Genomic DNA, 5,203 nt, shown 5'->3' with positions numbered 1-5,203 from the left:
GAATATAATGTATTTTGTTTTAAGAAATGAAGAAAGAGCCACTTTCAGAGAAAAATGAGAAGACTTGTATGAATTGATGAACCGACACAAAGTGAAGTGACCAGTCATGTTATTTTTTCCTTTAACAATAACATTGTAAAAACAAAATTTTAAATACATTAGAAATTGCAACAATAAAATCATCAACCATGATTCCAGGAGATAGATGATCAAGAATTTACCTTCCTTCTAAAAGAGTGGGGATGGACTAATATAAAGAATGAAACAAACATTTCTAGACATGGTCATTACAAAAATTTTTATGCTTGATCATGTATATTTGTTAAAAGAGTTTTTTCTTTTCTTTTCAGTAAGGGTAGGAAGGAGGTGGGAAGGAGGAAAAAATAGATGGCTGATAATTAAAATAATTTAGAAAAAAGAATATAAGTGTTTTGAGGGCAAGCATTATCTTTGCATTTTTATTTGTTTAGCTAGGACTTAGCATATTGCTTAGAATCTAGTAAGCACTTAATAAATAGAAGGGATCTGAGAGCTTAGATTGTTTGTTTTACCTCCCATTCAATTTAAGAATCTCCTTCATGTACTTCTGACAGATATCTCTATGTTTGAATATATCAGCAGCACTGAAAAGACAACCTGGCATAATGTCCAAAGATGGAATTAAGAGTAAATTCATTTCAATATACTTCTATTGTCAGCCATATTTATTTAGATGATTTGATGTCTTCTTAGTTTATTGTAGCGAGGTTGACTTGTCAGTAAGAGTATATACTTTATACTCCAGCAAGGTAGGCTATCCCTTTGAAACCATTTTGTGCTTCCTTGTTTCCACACCATTGTTTATGACCTTCCATATCATGTTAACCATGATAATAATAATAACATATTTATTTGGTGTTTTGAAATCCGTAAAGCACTTTACATACATATTTTCATAAATGTAGGATGCCTCTACTTCCTTTCCCTGGTAATCTCTCCCAATGACATCCTACCTATCATTCATGAACAAATAAAAGGTCACCACCTCTTTGAATTCATCCATAATTCCCTTACTTGTAAATAAGAAGAGTATCTGTTCTCATTGGATATCATAGTATTTTCCATCAACTTATACATTTGTCATAGTGTAATTATATTATATTTCTTTGTGTACATTGCATATAAAGATTGCAATATGTATATGTTATTTCAACCGTTACTAGGCTATGAACTCTGAGCAGGCTAGGGCCATGTAGTATTCACATTTGTATTAGCCCAACACCTATCCAGGTTTCTTGTGTATAATAGGCATCTCTTCCAGAACTTCCTCCCCAGTCTCCTTTCTGTCCATACCAGGGACCTTGTCCTGAAGAAAAGCCCACGCTGGGTCACATCCTCCTGATTGGTGACCACCTTTCCTAAAATATTATTTTAGGAAATTCCCTCCATGCTTCACATCATTTCATCCTCTCAAGCCGTCTCCTCAAGTATCCTTGGCCATCTCCTGCGATAGGCCCATTTCCACTCTCTAACTGTGGAATGTAAACCATTTGTGATCAAATCAACTTTGCTATTGTTCCTTGTTGAGGGTTTTCAAGTTACTTTTCTTTGGCCCAAATCACCATCCCTCTAAGTTCCTGGAACAAATAACCTTGCTTGATCACCACTCTCTTATTTGTGTTGTTTTCCCCATTAAACTATCAGCTCATTAAGGGCAGGGATTATCTTTGTTTTTTTGTATTTGTATTCCCTGCACTTAGCACAGTACTTGTAACATAGTAAGTGCTTAATAAATAAATTTTCATTAATTCATTCTTGAAGAAAAAAAATGAGATTTATTTCTTACAAGTAGGTATAAAAATGGACAATCTTGTTCATCCTTTATCTTGAAGAGGGTCAGTGACATCATGGATGATGAATTGACTTTTGCCAGCATTGGATTTTAGTAAGGCAGAGTTGCATAGTCAATTGACCTCACTTTCTCTTCCTAAGTCATTAAAGTCCAGTGGCAGGACAATAGACCCAGGATGCAGTGGATAACCTTGGCATTTTGATGTTTCGCCAAGCTCTCGGCACTCTGCAGATCTTGCTTCATCCACCTTCATGGCCATTGGAAAAAATTGCTTTAATCTACCCTTTCTACCAAGGAAAGTCTTCATATGCTTATGGTAGATACCACACCCCCAATTCACTGACAGGCTTGAGGACTATTGACTACCCTCAACCTGATTTAGCCTGTCTGCTGAGAGTTTTGCTGAGGTGTACACATGCTACAGTTTCTTGGAACCACAGGCGAGAGTTGGGTGGCAGGTGGACACCACTGGTGGAAAGCAGCTCTGAAAAGGGATTGGTGAGCTCTCACACCAAAAGTGCTGGTCCTGCTTGAACTCGCCATACATGCCAGAAAATTTTATACTGGCTTGGAGAGGACGTTTTCATCATTCTCAAAAGCTGACAGCTTCAAGAAAGCACAGGTCATTACCTAAAGTAATATATGACTTTCCTTTTTAATAGGTCTAACAGGCCTTCATTAACAAGGCCTATAAATAAATCTAATTAATTTTCTAAAAGCTCTTCATTTGAGGAGTCCATGCTTTACTTTAGCCCCAATGTGTCCATGAATAATACATATGTCACTAAAAGCTCATGTTGCAAAATGTTCATTCAGTGGCTGAAGAATTGACGCCCAGGTAGAATGAACTGTTTGAGGAAAGAAACTGTAGCTAGCACAAGGCAAGTCAGGTTTTGCACCAAGGTTCTGACATTTGAGCTAGTGGAGGAATGCTGCTTTTCCAAGAGAACATGCTTCCTCCATAGGAGTGCACACTTCCTTAATGCCGTGACTCTTGCCTCTGTACCTCACATCCCAAAAGGTCAACTATCTTTTTCTCTATGGTGCCAATTTTAAATAGATTTTACTCTCCAGGACAAGAATCACATTTCTACTTGTTTACAGTAGTGATAAGGTGCAATGTTGTTCACTTCTCTCCCTCTTCATTCAAGAACTTAGAATGCCAAGATTTACACAGTAGCTTAAATGTTGATTTTTAAACTGATACTGCATTGGCTACACATTTTGAATCCTTTAGTTTTTGGAAAACTCTTTCTTCTGGTGCATTTAGTTGACTTCTTCAATGGTGGTTCCAGAAGTAGCATCTCCAGATGGGCATGCTCCACCCCCTGGAACCCCACCAGGCATGCCTCTTGGCATGCCCTCTGCACTCTGCTGCCTCTTAGTAATGATGGGGTTTCAGACCTCCAATTCTTTCTGCTGAGGTTCAAACTCTTTCTTCTCAGCAATCTGGTTCTCATCCAGCCAGTCGAAGATTTCATTACATTTGTCAAGGATCTTCTGATTGTCTTCATCATCCGTTTTGCCTTGTAGTTTTTCATCCTCTATGGTAGTCTTCATGTTGAAAGCATAAGATTTAAGAGAATTCTTAGAAGACACCTTGTCTCTCTGCATTCTCATCCTCAGCCTCACGTACCACATACTCAATGAAATGACCTTTGTCATTGGTGGTGGTGATCTTGTTCTCCTTGCCTGTGCTCTTATCCAAAGTAGAAACATTGAGAATGTCATTTACATTAATGTTAAACGTTAATTCAACTTGAGGAATACCCCAGGGTGCTGGGGGGATTCCTGTGACCTCACACTTCTCAAGCAGGTTGTTATCCTTTGTTGTTGTTCTCTCACCTTCATAAATCTGAATAAAACAGCAAACTGGTTGTCAAAATAGGTGATAAAGGTCTGTGTCTGTTTTAGTGGGGATGGTGGTATTCCTTTTGCTCACAACTGTCAGAACTCCACCAGCACTTTCAATTACAAGAGAAAGAGGAGGGACATCCAATAGCTGCAAGTCCTATACACTCTCAGATTTATCTCCAGACAAAATGGCAGCCTGGAGAGTTGCACCGTAGGCAGCAAACTCATCAGGATTGATATTCTTGTTGAGCTGCTTGGTCTTGCAGAAGCGTCTGAATTTTGGGGATCCAAGTGAAACCACCCACGAGGACAATTTCATGAATCTTTGATTTATCAAGCTTGGCATATTTTAAGGCCTTCCCTACAGGGTCCAGTGTGCCATGGAAGAAATCAGCATTCAGTTCTTCAAAATGGGCCTGGGTGAGAGAGGTATAAAAGTTGATACCTTCATAGAGGGAGTTAACCCCAATATTGGCCTGAGCACTGGAACAGAGGGTGCATTTTGTATTTTCACAAGTGATACACAGATGGCAGACAGACCTCTTATTCTCACTAATGTCCTTCACAGCGTTTTCACTTGAAATCAGCAATGAAATGATTGCCCATGCAGTTGTCAAGGTACTCCCCACCCAAGTGAGTATCCCCAGCTGTGGACTTGACCTCAAAGATTCCATCTTCATTGGTAGGAATGGAGACATCGAAAGTATCACCTCCAAGGTCAAAGATCAATACATTTCTCTCAGCACCAACCTTTTTGTCCAAGTCATAAGCAATAGCAGCAGCAGATGGCTTATTGATGATTTGTAGCACATTCTGACCAGCAATGGTTCCAGCATCTTTGGTGGTCTGAAATTGGGAATTATTGAAATAGGCTGGTACTGTGATGACAGCATTTGTGAGAGGCATTCCAAGGTAAGCTTCAGCAGTTTCTTTCATCTTAGTTAAGACCGTAGAAGATGCTTCTTTTGGATAGAAATTTTTCATCTCCCCTTTGTACTCCACTTGGAGCATAGGCCTGCCTGTGTCATTCACTACTGTGAAAGGCAAATGCTTCATATATGACTGTACAATGGTATCATCAAATCTGCAACCAATTAGACATTTGGCATCAAAAACTGTCAGTGGCATTCATTGCAACTTGATTTTTTGCAGTTTCACCAGTTAAATGTCCTGTGTCAGTAAAGGCAACATATCTTATGGTGGTCTTGTTTCCTTGGTCATTAGCAACGATCCTCAGTTTCCCATGTTGGAAGACTCAGGAAGAAGTGGTGCCAAAATCAATGCTAACTGTGGATCCCTTCTACATGGTTGCTGGGGAATCAGGAGTCATAGCTAGCTACTGTGGAGGAAAAAAGGGCTGCTACTGTGCTGAGTAGACAAATAGTGAGACTTTCTTTGACCATCATCATTACCAGGGTCCCTTCAATGTGGCACCTTTCTTTTCTACCCCAGCAATTAGGGGTAGAGATTGTATTTTAATAGGTTCCTGTCTCTCAGAATGATTGGACCTGAAGTTGA

General features: G+C 39.3%; 1 pseudogene; it reads right to left on the bottom strand.

Annotated features, from left to right (window-relative positions):
- Nucleotides 1-3,097: 3,097 nt before the first annotated feature.
- On the bottom strand, nt 3,098-4,991 carry LOC114035513 (annotated as a pseudogene).
- Nucleotides 4,992-5,203: the final 212 nt, after the last annotated feature.

The sequence above is a fragment of the Vombatus ursinus genome, unplaced genomic scaffold, assembly GCF_900497805.2.
Source record: "Vombatus ursinus unplaced genomic scaffold, bare-nosed wombat genome assembly UNPS02009205.1, whole genome shotgun sequence".
Classification (NCBI taxonomy): domain Eukaryota; kingdom Metazoa; phylum Chordata; class Mammalia; order Diprotodontia; family Vombatidae; genus Vombatus; species Vombatus ursinus.
Note: the sequence above shows the minus strand (reverse complement) of the source record. Positions and strands in the feature narration are given on the sequence as shown.